The 26,616-nt window shown below is 42.4% G+C and overlaps 1 protein-coding gene across 1 annotated transcript in view; it reads left to right on the top strand.

Moving 5' to 3' along the window:
• Positions 1-2,607: 2,607 nt before the first annotated feature.
• The window catches only part of PRICKLE1 (prickle planar cell polarity protein 1), a 62,123-nt gene continuing 38,114 nt past the window's right edge, over positions 2,608-26,616 (top strand). The window contains exon 1 of the mRNA XM_085219652.1: positions 2,608-2,818. The gene's annotated coding sequence lies outside the window, so the exon portion shown is untranslated. The remainder of the gene's footprint in view (positions 2,819-26,616) is intronic.

Genomic DNA, 26,616 nt, shown 5'->3' with positions numbered 1-26,616 from the left:
TCCTTCAGGTAGCTTACATTATTTGATTCCGTAGTAGTCCAGAAAGGCCAAATGTAGAGGTAGAACAAGGTGTTCTCATTAGGTGTTCTCATTAATATTATTCACTGATGTGCTTCTATACAACTCAAACACTGCACAAATATTAACTCAACCTTATAAGACACATGTCATGAAATACAGTTTTATTTTCTCATGGAAACAGGGAAATTGAGGCATTCCTATTGCTATTTGGAAGTAAAAAAAGGAAAAACAGCCATTGTACCCATCCTTAAAGGCACAGTAAGAAATAAAGAAAACGTTTAAAATCCAGTGTACAGTGCTGCAGAAAGTGAGGAACAACACTGGCTCTCCAAAAAATCTCCAAATGATCCAAGAAGCTGCCCAGCATTTCATAGCAGTAAGCAAAGTTAAAGCAGAACAAAACAGCCCAATCTGACTTGATTAAAAGAAAAACCAAGTCTGACCCCTAATCTGACGTCAATTGTAAGTGCACATATAACTACCATTTAGACAGGCACCTGTGGAGTGGCCTAATGCCAGGATTATACCACGATGCTTCACTCACACTCTCCATCTCCAGAGACAAGCACTGTCTATGGCCCCATACTTTAACTGTTTTGGTAACAAGACGGCACAATCTGATCTGCATCTCCTGTTGTGGCTGGATCCAACATCTCCAGGTCACAGGATCCTGTACCTATGAGGTTGGAAAGGACTTCTGAAGGCCGTTAGTCCAAGCAGGGAGAGCCTCAAAGCTGCGTCAGTGCTAGGTGGGATTATGCTGCCCAGCTCAGGAGCTGCTTTTACTCACTCTATTTGCAGTTCAGTTGTAACTTTTTACATATAATTTATGCAAAAGAAGATTTCTGTGTCTTCTTGACTACCAAGGTTAGCTAGACCTATCAGATATGAAAACATGGGATACTCTAAGAATAAAAAGAAATATTAAAAGTAGTGACTGAAAGAGGTTAAAACTGGAAAAGAAGGTCTTACAGATTGTTCCAGGCATTGCTTTCTGGGGTACCTTTGTGTCTATACTCACACTTCAGAAACTTTTCACACTTCACATATTCAAAAAGGATTCTGTAATGTAGGCTAAAAATTGCATTCCTTGCATGAAATTCATGGTATCTGTCAGCATCGCATTCTAGAGAAAAATCCTAAATATGATACAAATTTTAGGATATATATTATAAGTACTGCCCAGTGTTCCATGCAAGTTGGATTTTTTACTATGCCAAGGTAACAAAGCCGAGGCTCATACTAGTATTAAGCTTGCATATTGCCAGGTTAGATGTCTTTTCTTGCATAAATATTTATGAAATATTCAGTAACAATTTAAAATAGATGAACGGCTATTTTAACGCTGGGCATTTTTGCTGTGCAGATTTTCTTTATTACACCACACTTTCTGAGAAGAAATCTTTTCTAAAATCCAACTGGAAATGCTATCTCCCACTGTTCGCAGGGTTACAGGTGCATTTTCATTCCTGAACAAACACAGTGTCCTGCCATTCCCAGTGAGGACTTACACTGCTAGTTTGGACAAGCTTTATTTCTGTCCATGTAGTGGAAACCGGAGCAGGCTGCTCGGGAAGCAGTTGTGCTGGATTTGCATTGCAGACGTGGCTGTGGTATGGGTAAATTACATTTCTGTCACAAGCTTCCCAGGCTACCCAGATGGTTAAGTAGAAACGAAGAGTTTATAGCTTAATTAGAGGCATTTATAAGTGAGGATCAGATAAACAGAAATACAACTTAAAAGAGGGCATTGGCCATAAATTCTTTCATTCCAGATTCAGATCTGCTAATATATGACTGTAAACACCTCTGACAAGGTTATTTACAAGCCAAGCTATCTGATTTCCTATACCTCTGGAGCTTGAAGTGGGAAGAAGTAAATGACGGAAATCAAGCAGTGCTGCAAACACAGACTAAATACATTTAGATCGTGGTGATAAGTGCTACAGAGAGGCTCAGAGAGGTGGCATGGGAGAATATAGGGCAGGGGACAAGGAGAACCAGCATAGCAGATGGCTGCAGGCACCCTCTGCCACCACTGCTGTCCTTTTCTTTTTCCTTTTCGAAAGTATGCTTTCCCTTCTCCCCCCCCCCACTCCCCGGCATTTCTACTTCATCCCTCATGTGTCTTCTTAAATTACATCAAACCTCATCCTGATGACAAAGGCGATGGAGACTGCCTGTAAGAAGGTGTCACCTGTTTGTCTGTGCTTCCTTTGAAAATTCCACACAGATGCAATCTGGAAGTGCTTATTTTCAGACTTGACTCAGATTTAAGAGGAGCCGTTTGGCGATGCGGATCCCGCTCCCAGACCTGTACAAAATTAAGCACATCTACATGGCATCGTTAAACAGCCCCATTCTCACTGACACGGCCCAGTTCAGCACCGGGGAGGGGAAAACCGTCGCGAAGCCCCCAAACGGGGAGACGGCGCAGCTCCCCCGGCTCTCGCAGCGCCTCAGTGAGCTCTAAGGGGCAGCGTCCCGCCCGCCCCACCCCGCGGGTGAACGAAGCCCCGCCCCGACCCCGCCCCTCGCCCCGCCCCGCCGGGTTGGCGGCAGCCAATGGGCGCAGCGGGAGGCGACGGTCGCCGTCCCGGGCGCGGAGCGGCGGAGCCCCATTAGGGCGGGGAGCAGGAGCGGGGCTCGGCCACTCGCGGCGGGCGCGGGGCGCGGCGAGGTTCGCGGTTTGTCTTCATCTGCGCCGCCTCGGCGTGGCAGAGCCGGTGCCCGCCTCTCCGCTGTCAATGCTCGTGGCTCCGGCCCCCACTCGGGAGCGCGTCGCCGCGGCTCGGAGGTAAGCGGGGGCAGCGGGCGGGAGGCGGCGGCGGCTGCTCCTTCCCGGCCGAAGCTTTGGGCTACGGCGTGCCCGATGACAAGCGGGCTGCTCCGCTCCCGTCTCACCGAGAGGGCCCCCGGAGCGCAGCGGGGCTGTCAGCGCGGTGCCGGCGGGGCTGAGCCGCGGTCTGTCACAGCCCCTCGGGGCGAGCCTGGACGCAGGGTGCTGCCGGATCGCCCGTGCAGAGGGATGAGAGGATAACGGCGCGCGTTCTCCGCGGGCTGGAACCGAAAAGGCGTCGCAGATGAACGAAAAGTTCGGGTTGCGTCACTCCGCTGCGATCGTCGAGCTGCCGGGGTTTGGCGCGGCTGCCCCTCTGCCCAGCTGCGGGGGTTGACGCCAGGCAGTGCCACACGCCAGGCAGTGCCACACGCCAGGCAGTGCCACACGCCAGGCAGTGCCACACGCCAGGCAGTGCCACACGCCAGGCAGTGCCACACGCCAGGCAGTGCCACACGCCAGGCAGTGCCACACGCCAGGCAGTGCCACACGCCAGGCAGTGCCACACGCCAGGCAGTGCCACACGCTCGCCCTCACGGCGCAGCGCCGCCCGAGCGCGGCTGTAGCGGGGCCGGCCGCGCAGCGGGGGTCGTGTCCCGTACGGGCGGCTCCGCGGCGCTGCCCTCCGGCTGTGCGGCAGAAGGGATCGTGCCGAAGCAGCCCGCGTCAGCCCGTTGCAGCCGTGCCGCCGGCTGGGCGAGGTGTGCGCCTGGGGACCCGACAGGGTTAATGGCTGAGCTGTAAAGATTGGAGGCAGATGTGGGTGAGAGCAACAGGCGGCTCTGGCTTTCCCTAATATCCTGTCGTATGATAACTCTGAAGAAGGTAATTGTTTAAAAAAAAAAAAAAATCTGTTTCAATTTAAGATTTATTAAGCAAGAAGAGCCCTGTATAAACACCAGAATCCTTTCCTAGCTTAAAAAGGAGAAAAAAAAAAAAAAGCTCCCAAATGTTAGCGGGACTTAAAGGGGAGGAGTGCCATGTCTGAGTGCAAGCAGATTATCAATCTCCTTTCCACTTCACCCTGCTTCTTACGGGGATGAGGACTTTTAACTCTGGCTTTTTGGAAGATGGCTTCTGTGCTTCTTTTCTAGCAAACCGGTTCTTTCCAACGCTTTGTGAGGCATTTAGGGTGCGTGGAAAGATCGCAAGTGTCCTCCCGGGGAGGAGAAGGAGCGGGAGGGCAGGGCCGGTTCCTCTTAGACCTGTAATAAGTGGGGAGTGTACGTTTGTGTGCGAGGCAGAGATGTGAGGAGTGACTTGGCTCTCTAATGACCTGGCTTTGCAGAACTTCAAGAGTTTCGTCTGTCTCCCCCTATGGTTATAATAAGAGATTAAATGCGTTTGGCATGTTTAATTAATTAGCATATGAAAATCAGATGGCTTTGACTTTGTCATTGTTTTCCTGTGAAACTCTTCTACGCTAATGAATGTCTACAGTTTATGAAGTAATTTAAATTGATTTAGTTCGTATTATGTCTTTGCTCCCCTTTTAATGCTTCAGCCTTTGTGTCCCAGCCTGGAAGTCCTCTCCCTTTGTACCATAGGTCTTGCACAACAGTGTACTGTCATCACTTACCATGCACAGCTTCTCCCAGCACAGACAGAAAGCTGAGCTTCAGCGTGAAGGCACTGTTTGCTTGGGTGCTGGGTCTTGGACATTCCAGGGGTAATTGTATTGTGTAGTGATGAAGTCCATGTAAAACAAACAAAACATGCTGGGTTTTGTTTATCCTTTCTACCACTGCTGTCCTCAAGTAGAGATCCCTGCTGTGGCTGCCAGGGCTGTAACCATGCATACACCAAGACATCACTTCTTATTTTTATCCCGACAAAGTGATCTCTTTCCATAATTCTAGGAAAATGGTTCTGCGGTCTTGCATTGTGTTAAGGATACTTGAATATGTGCTAGGTGTGTGTAATGGCCAAGTGGCACGTGTCAGTATCAACTTGCTTGTACTGAGTGTGGAGCTTCAGCTTAACCAGCATTGTTTTGTTTATGCTGTTTTAAACGGAGGTAAACTTGAGGTTAGCTGTGACCACTGGTATATACTCCTTGTGAGCCATGCTTGCTTTGGTCCCGCTCCTGGAAGTGCTTATACCAGTGCATAGCCTTTACTCATATACTTGAACTGTTTGGCTTAGGAGTTGTGTGATGGGAAGAAGCAGCATAGGAGGGTGCAATGCAGCAATTTCTGTCTGCCCCCTTCCACCTCATGGCTAAAAATGATGGTGAGAAACGTTATTTATGAGTTTTAGCACACTGAAGTCATGATGTTTCTGGCAGAAAGACCAAGATAGGCTATCACATCAGTTCACAATTTGCTGAAATTACATATTTCTTTTACAGAAACAATTCCTTGGCTGGTATCTGAAGGATATTTCCAGTTACTAAAATGGATTTTTCAAGTCTTATGCTATAATTCTTTATATCTTGCTTGCTTATACTGTGCTATTGTGACCTTTTTTGTTGGTTGGGTGGTGTTTTTTTTGTTTTTCTTTTATGTAGAAAGTAAGCAAATGATTATCAACACAAACTGACAACTCTTAAGAAAAAATCCCCCTGCAGAAGAATATGTTTAAGTGTACAGAATGAGTGAAGTGCTCAGACATAAGAGGCACAAGCCAGTACAAACACTTGTAGTATTTCTAAAATATCTGTACATGGCAGCTTCTTGCTAGATTACCTTTTCTTGGCACTTTGCCTGGAAGGCAAACTTCTAATAAGTTCTTAAATACAACCGTAAGTTCTTCAGGATGATTTGGGGCCTTTCAACCTCAGAGTGCTGATCTAGCTAGGAGACCTCCGGTAGACAGTCTTTCAGGCAGGCCTTCCATTTCCAGGGGTTATACATCAACAAAAGCTGTGTCACTGCAGTTGTTCTGTGCTGATGTTGCGCACTCCTGGCTAAAGCATTGATTGATAGCCCCCAATAACTTTTGCTGTTCTTCTCTCCTTCGTTGTCCTTCCTGCTGTGCCCCCTCACCTTCCAGTTCTACTGAGTTGGCAAAAGCTGGTAAAACTACAATGGAATGTGCTGCTAGACTTCTACCTGCAACAATTTAGTGCAGTTACCCTTCTTTTATCAGAGCACTGATCCCACAGCTTGCAACTACAGTCTTTGACTCTAGAAACAATTGTGGTTGTTTTTTTGTGTTTTTTTTTTTTTAATGTTTCTGGTTGCACACAATAAGGTTTTGTGGAGCTGCCACGTGCCAAAAAAACCCACTTCCAACCGCCTTCCAAATATTGAAATATGGTTGATTTGCTTTTATTTTACATAAGTTTTGTTTCCTGTGCTATTTTTATCCTTTTTATAGCGTGGTGCCTTCTAATCTTGCACCAACTGGCCCCAATCTTAATATCATATGATCTCAGAACCAGGTTTCTCTGACGGCAGCGTGCCAAAACCATGTCTAATCTGTGTGTTAATGCAGCATATACAACAACTCTGGCTCTCACAGGGTTTGATCACTGATTTGTATAATTGCAACCAGCATGATTAAAAAATCTGCATGTCAATATCATGATGCCTATAATAAAACCTGCAGATGTTTTTAAAACAGGGTGATGTCAGTCTTTAATTTTTTTTTTTTTAAAGAGTCTCTGCTGTCCAAGAATCTTCATTTCTGAGGGTGGTTGAGTGATCTGAAAATCACATAGATCCAGCTACAAATGTGGCAATGTGGACTTCGAGTCATTCTGATCTTGCATATTCTCACACTGCAAGAGAGCTGTATCTTCTCTTGCTAGTCTCTACACACACATTTTTCATTTCAGTCCCTTGAGTTGTGGTTGAACCTTTAAGGGTATCCAAACACATACTGATATATCACTCCTCTTCAGTATTCCTCATGAGAGCAAACAACCCTCCTCTGACAAAAGTGCTGTAACTGTTCAGCTTTGCCCACCTTCCTTTCCTATGATCTCCCCAGTTAGTGAATTCACCATGTGACAGGGGTGGTGCTAGCTCAGCGAGAGCTTGCTTAGCTGCTCAAGCTCTCCCACTCAGCCAGCCCAGCACATGGCTTGCCTGACACTGCCTGCATTCATGGCCCATTGCTCTTGCAACACAAATGTGCAGTAACTAGGGGACAAACTTAAAGCCTTCTTGCACTTTCAAGTGTGGATCAACTTGTCTAACCGTAGCAGAAGCTGAGTGGTTCAAAAGTGTGTTAAAAACCAGTGAGTGATTAGCAAAGGTGTTTTCTAAAAGATCTTTTTGTAGTCAAGTGTTATAGTTATACACCCAGAAGTTCAAAAGTGGTTGTAGAGAAATTAAATGTTTGTGTGCCTGCTTTATGATTAAAGTATTTTGACTTGTATGACATTTATGGAAAGGGGCTAAAATATTTTTGCAAGTTCAGTGTTTCTGTAGAAAAATAAAAGCTTCAGAAGCTGAGATGACAAGTCAAAATGTGAATATTTATACTCTTGTAAATGAATTTTATGGAAGCATTGAAGAAATGTCTGAACATAATGTATTTGCATCTCTGTATACAAACTGCAAAATGAATTATGCTAGGTCTAGAACCTCGCTGGTGAATTGCAGATGTCTTTTGCACATACATATGGCTTTGAGAGCTTTGAACTGTTTCCTCAAGCTTCACTCATCAGAAAGATCGTATGGATAACTTCATTGCAAGATTTTTTTTCCTCTCTTGTTTGCAAAGCGTGTTGGATCTGTTTGATAAATATTGAGTTCCAATTCATCCAAGGACTGAAATGAGTTAGTTCTGTACATATGGAATATGGGAGTAAGATACACAGAGGATATGTTTATAGTTAGCAAAATTAATAGTTGGAAGCGAATGCAAAGGAACCTAAGCCTAAACAGCTTGGCAGGCCAATAGCCAATGAATGTCTTTGAGCACTGCCAAGCATGTAGCAAGCATGCTGAGCTCTCATCTGTACAGAGGTACGAGAAACATGCCTAACTTCCAGCCTTCTGACAATGTTACCTGGAGCACAGCTTTGCTCTATCTTTGCAGTAATGTGGATTTCAGCCAGCATCTGCTGTGGGTACCATTAGCACATGAAAGTAGTGGGAGCTGCCTGAAGAAGGCCAGCAGTTGTGTTATGGCAGCTTTTTTCCACAGCCTTTGTCCCCTTTTGTGAGGCACTGACTGACATGGGAAGGGTATAGGGGGTGGAGGTGAGTGTCAGGGTGAGGGTGGATAGCACTTTATAGTGAGTGGGAACCCCAGTTATTGCATTTAAGTATGAGCTGCCAACAAGCTGTTGAAGTGCCATCTCTGGCGGCACTCCACCAGTTGGACACAATCCTGAGAGTATTCCCAGCAAAGTATGAGCTGCTGGGTGGGCTAGTGAGCTGGGAGCTCTGCAGCTACTGTGAACCCAGGAAGCACTGAGCCTTACCCAGCCCTTCATGCTGTCAAGCTACTTGGGCAGTCTTCGCGAGGGATTTCAGATGCTGTGACGCTGTAGTTTAGCAGTCCAGGCTAACAGCCAATTGATTTATCAACATATGGTTTTTCCGCTTTTCCTGTTACATAAAATGGATTTTTTTTTTTTTTTTTTTGTGCCAGAATAGCTCATAGCTTCTCAAAGTAGCTGCTGCTATTTTGAACTTGAGCAATGTAGGTGTATGAACTGAAGTGACCACAGTGACAAGTGGGCATCTGTTTCATTCTCGCATATTTACTGCCAATCAGGTTTCTATGCAAAATCTCTGCTGATGATCAGAGCTCTATTGTTTAGTTCTGAATCTGCCACCTTTTAGGCTCTAATTTCAATAGATTTGTTCTCAGTGTCTCTTTATCGTCTTGTGCTATAGCTATCGTTTCTGATCTATTAGTTGCTAAGCACATCTTAATGTCTTAGAATTGGAGGTGTAGAGAGGTACTGATATTACAGAAACTCTTGACTGTGGTATAATAGCACATAGTTGTACTTCCTAGCTGTCTTTTGAGAATTGGAGCAATATCAGGCTGTTCATGAAAGAGTGAAGTTCTCCATTCTTTTTTTTTTTTCTTTATACAAGTCAGCATTCAACATTTAAGCAACAACTCCAAAGCATTTTGAGTTGGATATTCAAGAGATGCTTGTTCTTGGGTCTCTTTTTACCTTCTCATCAGCACTGGAAGTAGACTAATGCTTTGACATAACAACTCTCATGGAAACTAGCAGGTAGATCTTGAATTATGTGACTTGTTTCTTCAGTAGATAAAGTCGTCCTCCTTTGTCCAGCGTTTACCTTCTTCCTGTGTTGTTGCATACTAAATCAGTCAGTACTTAATGCCATTGTGGGAAGAGAATCCAGACTTGCTTTTCAAAAGGAAACTTCAGACGTGCATATCTATTGGAGTGGGGTGGAATACTTAAGGATGTGAGCTGCAACACCAGTTGTGCACACAAATGAGGGTGGAAAAGAGCATTTGCAAGCAGGCAGTGACAGTATGTGTTCCAGCAGCGTTGGACTCTGAGCAATGGTTGATTTCAACATTGCAGTAGGATGGTAAACATGATACAGAAATGAACTCATGTATCCCTTTTTGCATTCCTTGCCAGGGTGGTGAAAAAGTTGCTTTCTAATCACATGCTGCTGCTACCCAGAGATACAGTGATAAAGTGGTAACTTCAGTTGTGCCTAGCTGGTCAATTTCAGTTTCAGTAGGCCCCCAGCAGGTCTGCACCATTAAGTTGTTCTGCCACCTCTAAATCAACCAGTACTTTGTCAGACTTGACTTCCTTGGTAAGTGTTGGTCTCAGTAGTCAATGTAGACCCTGAAGAGTTTGGGAGGATCTCTTATTTTAGCTTGGATGTGACTCATTGTTAGGCACCATTTTCTGGTACGAGAATAATTCCATCTCTTGTACCTCACTTCCTAACTCCGGTGAGAAGAAAATCAGTTCTTTGCGAAGTGGTCCTGTACTCATTCTACAGAATATAAGCAGGAAAATATAAATCGAAGATGTCTGTCAGAAAATCTAAATGTAATACTTCCATAATTTTGTTATAAAGCCAGTGTAACAACTGGACTTTTGACTTCTTCATGCTAAACCCAAGTCTTTAAAAAAAAAAAAAACAAAAAACAAACAAAAAAAAACCTGGATAAGCTGCAAGCTCCCCACCACCACCCCCAGCCAGAGCCTCTATGCTTGCATTCACTTGTGTACTCTGTTGGTTTCACAGTTCATATACTTGTGTTGTTTTTTTAAATCTGCCCCTGCACTCTGGTGGGAAACGTATCTGCAGTTTCCTTTCAAACACACAAGGCTTGATTCTCCTCTCACAATGACATAAATTGTGAAGAACTCTGCTCAAATCAATGAATGTAAAGACATGTAAAATGGGGTGAGAGAAGAGCCCAGCCTCTGCTTTCTATTTTTAAGCGAGCCTGGTTTAACCAAAAACTGTTCAGTGTGCCACTGTGACTTCATGTTTAGATATCAGTTGCTATACTTGTTTCTCTTCATACATAATGTTTCATTTTCATATATAATATATTACAGTTAGTATTCATAATAATGGTGCACATTTCTTTAATACCACAGTACTACTACATCAAGTTTTGTAGTTAATAACTAGTACACTGGTAAAGTACTTACTTTGCTAGGATCAGACCCTACAGAAAGTCTGCAGCATAGCTGTATTTCTGTGCAAGTCCCAAAGGAAAGAAGGCTGGATTGACTACAGCCATACAACTTTAACTTCCTTTGTGGTTTTCTACTGCTGTAGTTCTCATCTGTGAATCGCGTTCCTTGTAATCCAGCTTCAAGATACTCGTTCTTCATAAACAACTCTCTTTCAGCCGTTGCTTTTCCTGTGCTTGAGAATCATTTGGCTCCATTCTTATGTTTTGTACACACTCAAGAATTTATTTTAACTTCAAATTTTCCCTGAACTGCTAAGTACTTGGCAATAAACTTGGAATATCCACACAGTTTCTGCCATTGCCTACATTTTGGTGGTTGTTCACATTTGTTTATTTTTTGGCAATGGATTATGGACCTTAATTACCATCAGTAGTCAAATAACTGAATGAGATTATACAGCAGTGCTATAAAAACTGTTCACGCTGGCTATGATCTGTGCATGTGTGGATGTCTTTGAAAACAGTCACTTCATTCATTAACCAGTGCAACAGTCTCCAACCCTACCACGATTTAGTTTTTGAAATTAATGCAGTGTTCTCTACCTAACTGAAACATTGCTTTGACTGCTGCTTTTTATGGTTTAAAAAATAACATGAAGTAGCTGACTCCTGTAATGTTTTTTAACTTGGAGTAGATCTAACGGCTTATTTGAATTTGTTGCTTGAATGGCAAATTGCCGGTGTGCAAAAGGAAGTCTCTTTAAGCCTGAAGAACATGGTAGGCTGAGAGTATCACTTAGTCTTTATCTCTGATATGACTGTGATGCGAGTGAAAATCCTATCAAGTTTAGCCTCTTTTGTTGCTCAGTCCTTAAGCTTTCCTGTCCAGCTTTAATCTGTGCCCTTCATTCTCCCCAAGACAATAGTTTGCATAACGGATGTGTAGTGGTGTTTATACATCAGCTTATCAGTGAAGTATCAGGTGTAGACAATGCAGCAGAAGCATGCTGTGCTACACAGGGTGTTGCAGAACTATCATTCATGTGGCTTCACAGCCACAGAAGTTCTCCATGACTAGTTTCTACCTTCTTGAAAACAAAGGGTTTTTCCCTCATCTCTGCTGAGTTTTGTGTTACTCAGCCCAGGGAGAATGAATTCTGGATACTTGCTCACTTAATTCATCATAGTTTATTGTAGCTTAACTGTGTCACTTCTGAGGCCTGACACTGAGATAGCATGGGAATGGCAGCTAAAGCAGGGTGTGTAGATCAGTGCTCCTGAGATGAGAGTCACCATGGCTCTGTTTAGCAGTGCTTGTCTACAGCTGATGTGAGGAATGATGACAGGGCAGATGCATATGTTTGACATATGATTGTCAATCAGATGTGCTCTTATTTAAGAGCTCATACCTCTCACAATTGTTTTGATAGAGTAGTCCTTAGTGTGGAAGAGGGAATTGGCAGTCTTCTTAGTGCAGATGTGTGCTGAATGTTGTCCCAGCAGCAGGTTTTGTACGTTACTAATCTGATGGCTTTGAGATACTTTTCATGCCATTTTAAAAGTGAGACTTGTTGGTAACTACAGTACATAGCTGGAAGAAAAAGTAGTTTTGGTAGTATTTTCAAAGTATAAGCTCTGCTGTACAAAAGTTGTCTTTGAGTACATGATGGGGTAGCAGGGAGGTCCACAGCTAGAGTATGAGAGAGTGAGAAAATCAGTCCATTTGATGCAGATGGATGCAGAGATGACTTAAGCCTTAAATATTTGCCAAGCAATCTGAAGCACCTTACCAACTTCAGGAGTGAAGCATCTTCCACTGGAAAGGTACAGCATTGCATCCAGATTTGAATTTGACAACTACTGCAACCAATCACATAGCAACATTGATGACTGAGGCCAGCCTCTGAAAAGACTTCAGTAATCTGCTGTGTAAAGAAATGAGTTACAGAAGACTTGACCTCATGATATTAAGGTGTACTTGGAGAGATGTGTCAGTGCCTGAACTTACTTGAGCAGTTGTTTCCACAAGCATAGAGTTGATGGTGCAATACTTCTGCAAGACAGTCTGCTTTGGAAGCAGCAGTTAGCTTAAAGTAAATTTTAAAAAGCAATCTTTCTGGTAATGACAGAGCTATTTGCTTGCAATCTTGGTTTGTATGTAGATATCCTAATAATCTGGAACCACTGAATAGGTTATTATCAGTCTATTCCGAGCATCATGTAAAAAATCGTTTTTTAGCACACAGATGCTGTTGGACTGGATACACACGTTGTGTTGCAATAAGCACAAATGCAGGGGATCAGGAGCATATGGCACTGCTTACGCAATCTTTCTGTTCAGATAGATGTCCACGTCATGGTATTCAAAGTAGGGAAGTGTTTAAAATGCTGCTAGAATATGCATCTATACAGGACAAAAGACATTTGTGATTGGGGAGGAATAAAGTGACGTTAAAAATAAATGCTAACAGGCTTTGTGATCTTTCGGGCTATTGGTTAACATTGTTTCTGAGCTTCATCCTGGGGAGCAGCTCTAGAACTGAGATGTTCCCTTAGCTGTGAAGCCAGCCATTGCTGGATGTGCCTCACAGCCTGAGGAGCTGTAGGGGGATCCCAGAAGGAACGGCCATACAGGCTGACCTGAGGAAGATCACTTGAAACTGCGTAGGTGTCAAACGCAAAGAACGAATGATAGCGCTGCGTGCTTTTGCTTAAACACTGAGATGCAGGGCTCGTGTTTTAACTACTTGTTTTTGTAAAGAAGGCCAGGCTTCTCTCGCAGTGCCTCAATGGGTCTCTTGAAGCCGAGCTCGGCGGGTGGCGGCCCTCACAGAGCAGCAGGAGGCCGCTGGGTGGCACTCGAGAGCCGGCGGCGGGCAGGGTGCCGCGGGGCCGGCTTGCTGTGGGGCGGTACTGTGCGGGAGGTCCCACGGGAAGCACCGGGTACGGGACGATAAGGGCGGCCGTGCTGCTTTGAGGACGCTTCGTCACACGGCGTTGCTTTAGGATGTCTTTAAAGGGTCTGCTCCGTGACACTGAGAACAAAATAAATGCTTTTTTTTTTTTTTTTTTTTTTTTTTGTCCTTCGAATTGTTATAATTCTACTTGCAGTGAGCAAAATGAATGAATTTAAAGGCCAGACGTTGCTCTGATAATGCAAAAAAAGTCCTTATTTTTCCCCTTTCTCTGCTGTTTGCATCTCTATCAATCTGCTGCTTTTTAAAAACTGCGTTGCAACTGAAATGAAATGGGCTTAAAGGTCCTGGCCCATACGCTCAGAAACCTGCCTGCATGAGCACCTTGGTAGCGATACCTTCCCTCGTTTCCCTGCCTGCAGTAGGTGCAGCTGTTCTTTGAGTGGTCTAAGCACTCAGATTCATTGAAGATGGAAGGCAAGAAGCCAAAGCAGCAGTGGACTGTGTGAGGCACTGCGCTCCTCTGCAGCTTTTACTTGCCAGGCCTTTCCCTAGCCAGCCCTTAGAGGAGGATTGCCGCCTGCTGTGGTGGCTGTGTTGTGGGGATGTGAGTGCTCTGGGTGGATGGAGGGAGGCACAGCCTGATAACAGTCGCTCCACAAACACGGGAGACAATGGAGGAAAACCAAACACTTTGAAGTCTGTCTCCAGGACCCTGGTAAGCTGCCCGGACTAGTTTAACTAGGCCCAGGAGAGGAGGAAGAAATGGGCTTTGCTGAATACCTCAAGGAGCACTTCCTTATCTCTCATTCTTAGAGAGCCTTTGCGATGAAGTGAGCCTGTCCTGCAGATATGGCAGTAAGATAGGCCTACCTGAAATGGCAGGAGAGGTGCATCTGATTGGGTTAAGCATTCATGGGTCCCTGTGTACATACTGTTAACGTTAGATAATAAAGAAGCTGATTGGGATCAGCTCATTGGCCATTCTTTCAAAGGAAAGATGGTAGGTGCTAAATTCAGGTCTGAGTGACCTGCTTGGAATACGTGCTGTGGCTGTCATAGGTTTACTCTACTGCCCTTGAAAAGAGAAGGAGCACCTTAGAAGGTCAGGAAGCAACTGGCTGTTTCAAGTGGTGCAGAGTGACCCTTGGGCAGGAGGGGGATGCAACTCAACTAGCAAATAGGAGAAAAGGCACCAGCTGTGCAGCACACAGCCAGATCTGCACATGTGGAAGGATCAAAGCTGCTGAAAGCTGAACCCCGAGCTCTGTGCATAGTGATCCTCCTTCACTTCAGTCGGAGTAGTCCAGCCGCATAAGTGTTACATATGGGCAAAATATTCCCAAGTATTCAGAAAATCTTACACAGAAAAAAAGTGGGAAGGAGTTGCTGGCACAACTCGAGCATTTGGCCAACCTCACCAATATATTGTTTAAAAGTAAAGCGGTGGTTTTTTTGGAATGTTAGGCATATGGTTTGAGCATTTTTAGCTTAATCCTTGTGTTACCCTGTTCACATGTTAAGTGTTACTGACTTTATAGCTTTTGTGACAGGAATGTAAGACAGAGGTGCTAGTAATGGGTTGTCTGAGTGGCAGGCATCAAAGTAGAATCAAACAGACCAGAAAACATTTTTGTCTTCTGCAAATACTGGTTAGTGCTACACCAAATAAAGACCTGCCCCTCCATGTGTGTATCCTTCCCACAAGAGAAACAAAACATTCTTTTGAGTTTTTTTGTTCTTTGAATTCAATCTTGGGAAAGGAAACTCTCAGTAGTAAATAATTAGGTTAGGAGTTAGCAGGATGGACTTAAATGAAAGTGCCTCCTTCAGCAATTCCTCTTCCATCTTAATTGTACAATGGACTTTCTCAGCACTGCTTCCTGGTATTCATCCAACGCTGAGTACCTGTAACAATTAACGTTCTCCCACATGGCTCACAAACCCTTGGTCAGTGTTTAACAGTGTGTTTGTGTGTGGCAGCAGCTTAACCTCTCCTTGAGGAATCTTTCTGTCCTCATTCTGCCTGTCTTCCTTGTCCTTTCCTCCCCGTTGCTTGTGGCTTATGTATTCAATTTAAATACAGACTTGAAATACTGGCGTCACATAGCAAGAGCAGCATCTCCTCTGTCTTCAAAAGAAGCTTTAGTTGCATCAAAATACCAGTTTTTAATTGTGTATCTGTAGTAGTCCTCATCTAATCTGCTATTCGCACCTGCATATCAATTTGTTATAGTCATAAGCTGCTGATAGGAGCATGCTGTTTCACTCTCTTAGTAGCAAAAATGAAGTGATTTCTGGGTCTCCTCTAAGGCTTCTCTTACTGCTTCTAAGGCTTTTCTACTGTTGTCTTCACATTCTGGACTTGAGCAGAGTACTGCTGTAGTGGTTGCCTCTCGGAGCTTGGCTCTGTGGTGCTTTGTTCTGACAAAAAGGCTGCCCACTGTGACCTTGTGCCATGAGCAGAGCTGAAGGGTGCCATGAAATGGGGTGTAACTGGTGTCTCTCCCCCATTGTAAGGCTGTCTTGAAAGCTGAAGAGGTGGATGGAATATTTGCCTTGCAGGCTTCTAAGCACCCTAATGTTGCACTCTTATGAACACTGTGAACATGGTTTTAAAGCAATTTCTAACTTTGGGAGATGGATGTGAATAAACACCAAGATCTTGTTAGAGGGGAGCCTTGACAACAATGTAGTAGTACTGGTATAGAAACAAGAAGGTATTAATAAGATATAGGAATGTGAAAGCAAGAGCTAACTATGAAATACTTATTGTCCAGTGCATAGCTTCACTGTTGGGTGACAGGAAGCTAGACCTTTAGTGCTGTGCTACTTGCAGAACTAACTGGTGTGGAATGGGTACAGGTGGTCTCAGTCTGAAAGCACTTGTTTAGCTAGTGGTAGCAGTAGCTAAAAAAACACAAACCACCATTCCCATCCACCTCCAATGAGAAAATGAAAACGGTCAGCACTGAAGTTCTTGTGTGCTTTTGGAATATGGGAGCTGTCTCTCCTATGTGACAGCTTTCACTCCTGATTGCTCAGCCCTGGTGATAGCTTTATTATGCAATCATGAGGCATTAAAATTGCTGTAGAGGAGTGCTCGATGTTGTGTTATTACTCTTGAAAAGGAAAACAAGCCTGAAATATTTGAATATGTAGTTGCATCTGCGATATCAGTCCTTTGAACTTCAGTGGTTAGAGCACTTCAGGATTCAGTAGCGCATGTTGTTGGTGATGATCTTCTTGATCTTGAGATACCTACTTGGACTGCTCAAAAAGGTGACTCCAAGGATCGAAGTTACATGGATTGTACACCGAAAGAGATAAGTACTGGAAATAAATTTACTTGTGAGAGTGACTGACAAATAGATTGAAATCTTCAGAACAAGGGAGGACTGGGAACAGCCCTTACTTTTTAAGCAGTTTTTGTAAGAATAAAAAATGTTAATGAATAACTAAGTGTTTTAACAAGCATGCTTTGCATTTAAAAATAGAAATATTTTTATTTGAAGCTCAGAATATGATAAATCTTACTGGAAGTACTGAGTGTTTTGTCTGCCTGACCGCTTCCTATCCATTAAAAAACTGAATGTACATTGGATAGATAAGGTGTAACCCTGGAACTGCTTCCTGTACATGATCTTTTAAAATTCTTTTCTTATCACGTTCTAATCATGTCTGGCAACCTGACACACGCCTTCAGGGGATGACAGACTGTGGTCATGTGGGATTTTTGTTTTCAAGTCTTCTAGCATAAATTTTGGGAAGCTTATGTTGATCAGGTAACACTTCTGCTTCTGAGTAAATTGTGCGCTGTCTGCACGCCCATATGTATTATGTATGAGTAATGCAGGAGCACAGAAAGTTGACAGTATGGACAACAGTCTTCAGCTGATATTCCATATTTCAATATTTATGCTGTAACTAGAGCAAGCTAAGGTTCAGCAGGATTATTAGCTCAAGGAAAGCCTAGTGATATAAATGTTATTGTCCTCATCTCAGGACTGCTTCAATCTCAAAAAAAGAATCAAAGCAGACAAGTGTAGTTCTGCTGTCCATTGTGTGAATTCAGACCAGTAAGCCTTGCCAGGCTCCAGAAGGGCCTTTGCAGAGCTCCAGCATTGCTGGAATCCCAGAGTCAGTAACATGCCTGTGCAGCTCTGCCAGTGCCACCTGATGTTGGGTTCTTGTTGCCTACTAGTCCTATGGCAAGTTGACAGTGAGTGGATTTCATGAAGATATAATCTAATTAAAAAGTAAGCCCATTGTTTCAATGTCTTTATAGAAGCACTTGTTTGTGGATGTCACTATTGTCCTTCTCCCCACCATGCTTCTGGTATCAAATGTCTTTCCTGGAAGCTATGTTAAGAGTGAAAGTAGTAGGGTTGATCAGTGGGAAACTCCTTTTTTATTCTGTAAAATACTCTTCATAATATGTGCTGGTTTTTGCCTCTGTTAATCTCTTCTGATAACCTTTTTCTGTTCCTGATATTCTTTTCCTTGAAAGTTTGATGCCTCTAATAGAAGTTTAGATTTTTCCAAAGGCTTCTTCCTCTTCACAGAAATGTCAGAGATGTTTTTGTCTTATTTGACTAAACAAGGCTGCTCAAAGAAAGTTCAGGAGGGTTCACAGTACACAGGTGACTACTGCTCAACACTTCTGCACAGCAACAGCTCTGTTTCATAAATTTAGCCTAAAATATTCACTGCCCAATTCAGGCAGTCTTAGGTGCTGCTGTTTTTGCTTGTTTGTCTGTTTGCTTTTATAGGGCTGAATTAATTTGATAGACATAGTTTGTGAGTTTTGTCTGTAAAGCCATCCTGTGGAGCATCAAGGCAGCTTCTGGACAAAAACTTCAGAGGAGCTGTAGTACTGCTGGGAGCTTCACTCACGAAATGAAGATCTAAGAACACTGAGAAGGCATTTTGTGTTTCACTCTGACATTCTTAGCTCTTGAAACGTTTTGAGGGAAACTCTTGGGCAAACCTACCTTGTATAAAAATAATTAGATTTGTAAGTTTCCTTCTTACGCCTCATCTTCATCTACAGTAGTGCATATGTTTTTTCCTGGCTCAGGTTAAGTTGGTCCAGACTAGTAGAGTAGACTGGGTCTATTCTTTTTTCATTCAAGATCTTGAGCTCAGTGGTAGATAGAGAAATGTTCATTCTGAAGAAGCCACTTGGGATCATAGTAGCTTAACATTCAACAGTAAAAATGCAGGAGATAAAGATTAACTAATAGAGAATCTGGAGATAGAGAGAAAATAAGTCTTCTCTACTTCTCAAACTGTTTTTTGTTTTTTGGGCTTTTTTGGACAAAAACAGGCCTATAGAATCCAATATGGAAAGGGTACTGATGGCAGGGTAGCTCTGGGCTAAATGGGAATTGTGTACTTCAAGGGTAACTTAGCAAGAGTGTTGTACTCATCAGGAAGCAAAGCTATTGTAAGTCTCTGAAATGTGAACAGTAATTCTACGTTTGTAGAACGTAGTGGATATTAGTTTGTTTATTTTTCATATGAAAAGCAAATACAGTTGTCATTATGCTTGAAATGACATAAATTCATTTTAACAGAGAACAGCAGTTTGTAGCACTTCAAGCGTGATCTCACCAAACCAAAACACCGTGCTGGATGGAGGAATTTGGTCACAACTGTAAAACATCAGTTTTTGCACCCACAGATCATTGTAAAACTGAATTTTGGACCATTATACTTGTTTTACCACTTAAATTAAATGACAGTAAGTAAGCCGATGTCTCTTTATAGATTGTATCTTCATAAACTAGAATTTTTTAATAGATCATGATCTAATTGAAAGAATTGGGATAATAAAAATATATAATTTTTCCTTTCATTGTGTGTGCAGTGAATCTTTAATGGTACCATACTGCATCACAGTCACTTCCAGAGTACATTTATAAATACTGTTTATATAGTTTCCATAGTTCATGGACTCTTACTTGCTAATGTAGCTGGCTGAATGGTTGTCTGAAAATGGCACTTGAGTGAAAATATCTTCCAAGTGCTGTGAGGAGACGATTAAGAGTCAACTGGGCTAGGATTTCTTTCAAAAATAGCTTCTTAAATATTAATTTAGAAGCCATATTCATGAAATATAGGCAGTTGTTCTCCACTGAATTTGGTGTCATGTTGCTGTAAGTACGTGCTGTAAGGATGGACAGTTGAGCTCCCTCATGCTCAAGAGGCACAGCAATCATGTAGGACAGCAGCCCCTTCTCATCTACATGGCAGTGAAATGGGTCAGGGCTTTGTTCTCGGAACGTTTTCAAGAATGGGAAAGAACCACTTAAGAATGCAAATCTACAGTGATTCCAGAAGGAAATACAAATAAAAATTTAGACGATTGTCATCTCCAAAATCTCTCCATGGTTGAAAATGAAGCTCAGGAACTGGTCGTTCTGAAGGAATACAAATCCAGTACTTAGAACTGAACTCAAACCTCCAGGTTCATTTTGTTTTATATGCAGAATGTCTGCATCATGCTCCTCATGAGTTGCTTGAAGTTGCACACTCATGTCTTTCAGAGAAGACTTCTGATCGTGATTTCCTTCCAGGTGATTTGGGAGTAATGAGGAAGTTTGATAACTCATAGGCTTCAAAGAAAAAGCAAAGCTCTGAAATCGCAGATACCCAAAGATATCCACAGAGATTTAATGGGAGCTTGTTTTGATGGGAGTTATCACAAAGACTGTCCCTAAGTTCCCATGGCTGTTCTGGGGATCTGAAGATGGTTCAAGAAGTGTTCAGAATGTCTGAGTTAACTGCTGGCCCTGTTGTTGGTGAGGGCTGATGGAGCTGATAGGTATGCTGGTCATGCAGTTGAAAGCATATGCTTCTTAGGATGCACAAATCCATGCTCTGGAGTAAACTTGTTACTTTTCTGTGGTATAGTCCAGTGTGCAAGCCTACCACTGTTTGGACAGATTACATTATCATAAGTAAATAATTAAAATGTCTTTATTCTTTCTGTGAAATGTTAATCACTGCTTAATTCTTCTTCATAGGTTGAGCATTCAGATACTTAGGCTGGATGTAGGAAGTCTATTGTGCTGTAAAACACAGGTACTCTTTACTAACCCAAACAGTGAACTCATCTTTGTCTCTCCTCACTTCCCTACCCCAATGTGCAAATGAGGAGAAAGATCCAGAATGTCAATCTGAACGTGAAAGAACAACTGTTTGACATAGATATGACAATAGCAGTTTGAGAACAGTTGCGAGAAAAATGCTTGTGTAGGCTCAGCTTCAGTTGGCTCAGTGCTCTATTTAGATAAGTGTGGTTGTGGTCTGTCTTGCAGTGGTGTTACTGCTTGTCTGACCTCATAGTGAACTGACTTAAATAATCAAATCAACAGGAATTTTTTTTTTCCTTTTTGTAAAGTTCACTTTCTGCTTGTTTAAGTTCTTGAATAGCTGTATCGTGAGATCAGCTGTGTGCCAGTGCTGGCATAAGGAGGCCGTGTAATCAGCACAGAAGAAAGATATAATCCCAAACATAAATGTGTTTAAGCTGTTCTTATACTGCATCTATAAAGCCCCTGGTTATTTAGTTCTTGTTCGCTTTGTCTCCTTCTGCAGGTACACTCTATTTCATGTATTGAAATAGCTAGAGAGGCTGCTACCTATGGCTACCACTGTTAGTGGTCATTAGGTCATTGCTGGAGGTTAGAGCCCTTCGCCTCCCTGTCATCTCTGCCAAAACTGACTGTCCCTTCCCAGCAGAGGACCACATACGTCTTGGCAACATCAGTGAGCACTGCAGTCTAAATCATAGACAACAAGGAGTCTGAATCCACTTTGCTCGGCGTCCAGCTACAGTGGCTGAGATGCATGTGTATTCTGGAGAGGTGGCATTTGGGCACTGGATGGGTTAAACAGCTAAAGGCAGTATCTTTTTCAAGTTACCTCAGCTAAACTTAACATTAGAATACGTTTGTCCCTTCTTGGGGACAAACTTTCAATACTTAAAAAAGCTTATGAACAGGAGAGATACTGACTTTTTAGATGGACTGATAGTAATAGGACAGAGGGGGACAGTTTTATATTAAAAGATGGAAGATTTAGGTTAGATGTTGGTAAGAAATTCCTTATTTGGAGAGTGGTGAGGCACTGCAACAGATTGCCCAGAGAAACTGTGGATGTGCCCCATCCCTGGAAGCATTCAAGTGCAGGAAAAATTCTTCTTTAAAGAAACAGTAGTTAAGCACTGGAATAGGCTCCCCAGGGACGTGGTTGAGTCACCATCCCTGGGTGTGTTTAAAAACCATTTGGATGTGGTGCTCAGGGATATGATTTAGTGGATGGTTGTTAGTGTTAGGGTAGTATGGTTAGGTTGTGGTTGGACTCGATGATCTTAAAGGTCTTTTCCAATCTGAGCAATTCTATGATTCTAAGACCAGGTAGGTTGGGGCCCAGGGCAGCCTGATCTAGTGGGTAGTAATCCTGCCCATGGCAGGGGTGTTGAAACTGAATAGTCTTCAAGGTCCTTTCCGACCCTTTTATCCTGTAGACAAAATTCTTTTCCCTTGTGCCTTTCTTTAATGTATTGTGGTTATTAAGGTATAATTAATTCCAGTTAAAAAAAAAACAAAAACAACAAATCAATGAAATTAGTCTGTGTGTAGTCAGTGGTGTGTTCCATTGACTGTTTTAATCTCCTGAGTTTTTTTTCTAAGGCACAGTAACTTGTTTTTTGAAAGCACCAGGAAAAGACTCCAGCACTTGACTTTGCTTTCCAAAAGAGAGATTTTAGATTTGCGTGTCTCAGTAGTGTCATGAATGATCTTGATTCACCTACAGATCAAAAAGGACATCAGCAAGAGATTTAGGAATGCTTTGCAATAATCATCAACCTCTAAAAACTGCTAGAACTTGTTAGATCTTGAATGTTAAAGTTAGTCTGTCTTCAGAGTGATTGTGCTGTGTGCTTCTGTAAACATCTGCATGTTCTGTCATTAGTTTGATCATTTGATCTGTCTCATACTCACAAACTCAAAATCAAGTCTGCTGTTTACAAAAAGCTTCTCATATACATCCCATACACATAAGTAGAAAAGCAAGATAGCTTAACAAAGCTAACTGCATTCTTCCTGTGCCCAGTGCTGTGTTCTTAATGGGGATTTCAGAGGTCCCAGATGTGGGGGGTTTCAGAGAAATGCAGTGCCAAATTGCATGTTGCTTACTCACAGCATTACTGGGTTTCAGTGCTGTTTTTTATGGGTTCCTCCAGGAAGAGAAGTGAGTGTGTCAGAGTATTAAAATGAAGTAACTTGTTTAGAGGATGGTGCTCTGACACAAATTTATATTTTTATAGATACCTATGTAAAATATTTTGTTACCAGTTCAGGTTGGTCGTCTAATGGCTGAGTTATCAAAACATTCCTATAGCAACTTGAACTTTTTTGAATACTCTGAAGAGACCTGCATTTTTAAATGCTGGTGTATTCATTCAGAGGGCAAACTTCTTGGTTCCAGCGTGTTACTGTCACAAAAACTAGTGATAGCAAACTTCTTATTTTTTGTAATTAAACAAATTAAACTAGGTTGAGGTGAGTTGTGGCCACCACGTAGTTGCCAAAATTCTTCAGTTAATGAAATCTGCACCTAGGGAAGGAAGGTCCTTGTTGCAAGCTGTGTCATGAGCCAGCCCCACCATGCTTCAGTAAAGAAGCTAATAGTATAGTAGGTGTAGAAATTAGTTTGTCTGAAGTGATACTCCCAGCTAAGTGAAGATGGACTGGTGTAGAAACTTTGTATTGCCAGGATTGGGTGCTGTTCTTATGTTACTTTGCTTTAATTTGCATATGTAGACTAGAAATCTTGAATTAAAAAAAAAAAAAAAAAAAGCACGGGATATATTCATGCAATTAACAAATGCAGAACAGGCCACACATCTTCATGTGGCCAGCTGAACTGTTTATTGATCTCTTCTGCTATTACACTGTGTGCTGATCATTTTTTTATTAAGAAAAACAACCTGATTACACAAACACAGAGCAGGGAAGGCCTGCAATATAAAGCCAGACTGCCCAGCTGCAGTGAAGAGTAGCTTCAGACTCGAGTTGCTGAAGTTTCTGCAGTGTGGAGGCTGGTAATGAATTCTTGTGCTGTATTCTTGACTGTGAGCAGGTACTGTGCTGACGTGTGGGTCCCAGCTGTCAAAGTCTTTCCCAAATTTCTGTGTGCAGGAATGGCTGGAACTTAGAGAGGCTGGATAGTCTGGCTCTTTTTTTTTTTTTTTTTCCCTGTCTTTCAACCAACCTTGTTTCCAATCTGGTCTGAATGCAATCAGTTATCTGTAGATAGCAAGCAGTGACTGGCTATGAATAATGCCTGTGTTACTTGAAAGTGACATCTGTGACTTGCCAGACAGCCTACGTGAAATGCTTCCATCATCTAGATGTTGCTCATGCATGCCTGTAGCAGGGAACCATGGGCCTAGTATGGGACCAAAATGCTCTGTTTCACTTCATCCACCTCAGTCATGCACCGCTCTAGGCCAAGATCCGCAAACTGAGGTTTTTGTGATCCACTCAGAGGGTGCCCAGGCTGCTGTGGGGCCACAGGCCCCTCCTGCTGCTGGCTGTTGTACCTCCTCTTTCCAGCGTAGGAGACAAACTTTAGAAACCCTTTGTTTTTCACGCTTGCTAGAATGTTTGCTCTAAGAGCTTGTGTATCAAGGTCAGCTCCTGAGCTGAAAATAAAGAAATTCAAGTTTTCACTTCAGAGCTTGAACACACAAATCTTTAGAGTGGTTATATAGATAGCAGGTCACTCTGGTGGTGTGGCTGAAGAGTGTGTTGTAAGAGACTTCTTAGCTTCATCCACCCGTAAGGAGGGAATTGAAGGAGTGTTGCTCAGTTGTAGCAAGTGAAAACAACAGAGCTAGGATTTAAAGCCTCTGGGCAAGGGGAGGGGTATACAAAATATTCTCATTGGAGGGGCTGCAGTTGCTCAGTGCTCACACTCTCAATCTGGAGAAGATAATGAGGATAGATTGCTCTCCCTGCCATGACGAGTTCTGTATTCCACTTTATTTCACTTCAGCCTGGTGGTTCTGGAATGTTTCCCTGTGTGCCCTAATGTGTCTACGCTTGTTTGAAGTTATGTTTACAGGGTCAATTTTTGCAACCATCCAAAAGAGATAGGAATAGGTTTTTTTATAAATAAAGAAAAGTAACAAAGATTATTAATGGAACAAATCCATTCGTTTGTAGCCTCTCCTTCTCACATCTGTTAATAGTCCTGAGCATTGATTTAACTAGGAATCAGTTCAGAGGAAAAAGTTTGCCTGCCGTGCTCCCATCTTTCCCCTCGGTTGGTAGAAGCAAGAAAATGATTCTCATGTACAAGTGGTAGAGACATTGTACAGAGAGGTTACTGCAAAAAAGTTCTAATAGTAATTTATGCCTAAGAAACAGTAATTACAGCTCTGAAGCTTACTGAAGTGTGATATTTTTAAACAAATCCCCAGTGCAAAATAATTAGAAAATCAGCATTAAACTCATCAGGTTAACTTAGTCTTAGGGACTGAAAAAAAAAAAATAAATCCCCAGAATGTGCTATTACTTGTTTTTCTGCCAATTGTTCTTGACAACTCAACGTAAGTTTAGCTGTCTTGTGTTATGCCTAAGGAAATCAGACAGGACTGGGGAAGTGAGATGCCTGATAGCACTGACCGTGTTTGCACACAGTTTATCTCCTGGCCCATTCTGAGGCTTCTGTTGAGAACAAATGGATAAAAGTTGACTGCTGTGTCAAGCCAGTAGGTGAAGTTTATGGTTTGGGGTGTTTTTACCACAGAATAGCTGTTAACTTCATGTCTATACTCTCTAAAAACTGAATAATTACATTCAGTAAGTTCTGTTTACTGTCTAGCCAGGAGATGGCTCTGTCTAACCATTCCCAGAGGACAGCAATTTTCTGAAGCTAGAGATAACTGGTATTCTTTGGTAGAGGACTGAAAGGGATGTGAACAGTTAAAGTAATAAAAATGATACATTTGGACATGCTTTCCTGCAGCTGAAGCTGTTTGTGGAAGGCCAAGGTAAAGGCCTTACGGTAACTGGGACCCAGCTACAAAAGCTGGACAAGCCTCATGCAATCTTCTTGCTGCCCAGAACAGCCTTTGAAGTGAAGCATTAGTAGCTCAAAACACCAAGCATGGTGTTCTGATTTCTTTGCAAGTGTTATTAAATTTAGTGGCCAATTCCAGTAGTCTTGGAATAAAATGATAGTGGTGCCTATTGAATGACTTCATACCATGGGTATTTCAGTCTAAATCAAGTCTTTTGTCAGCATTCCTAGCTTCTAGGCAGAAAAAATGCAGAATAATGTCAAGTAGTGGCAAGTGTTGCTGTTATATTGTCTTAAGATAGCTAATACTTTTTGGGTGATTTTTTTCTTAAAATTTGGTGAATTTTCTATCAGTGTTTTCATGCTGGGAGATCAGGTTTCAACTTACAAAGGAAAACCTATGCATTTAATCTCGGGGAACAGGCAACTTTCTATTGAGAAGAGAAAAGCAAATCAAAAGCATTTTAAAGCTCCAGTAAGTGTGGCAATATGACTGGCAGCACCTAATCTCTTGGGGTACCGCTCACTTTAGGACTTCAGGACTTTCAAGTGTTGCTTGGTTTCCTGTTTCTCTTTATTTCCTGCTTCCTATGTAGATGAGGTGATTTGCATTTTTTTGATACTAAGATGCCTTTGTGATCTAGAGGTAAGAATCTCAAATTATGCAACACTTCTGGAAAACCTTGATTAATAAATATGAATAAATTTGGCATGATTATTGCGTCAGCTTCTGAGAGCTTCCAAAATGGTAAGTTTGGGTTGAGAAACATCTAAATTTAGTGCTTTTCCCCAGGACTTCATGGAAATGAGTAGCTTTTGGGCACACAAAAATGGATGCGTTGTTGGGATGCTCCATTTTTCTGAAACTTGGCACAAGCCTTTATACAGTAACACTTAAATGTTTAACTTCTTTTAAAATCGTAATGGCTGATCAGTCTTCTGCCTACATTTTGCAATGAGATGAGCTATGAAGATGCAAGAACAGTATTTACTTCTTTTCTGTGATCCAAATTCTTTGAGGCAAGACAAGACTGTTTTAAAAGCTTTTGAGAACCGGCTGTAAAATACCACTGGCTGTGTACTTGAGGCACTGCTATAAACTGATTTAAATACATCAGGGAAGTGCACCTCTATACAAATAGATATAGCAACAGTTATTTTTTTTTTTTCAAATGTTCA

This window comes from Meleagris gallopavo, chromosome 1 (assembly GCF_905368555.1).
Source record: "Meleagris gallopavo chromosome 1, MGAL_WU_HG_1.1, whole genome shotgun sequence".
Taxonomy (NCBI): Eukaryota; Metazoa; Chordata; class Aves; order Galliformes; family Phasianidae; genus Meleagris; species Meleagris gallopavo.
The sequence above is the reverse complement of the archived record's forward strand: the minus strand, read 5'-3'. Positions and strand labels throughout refer to the sequence as shown.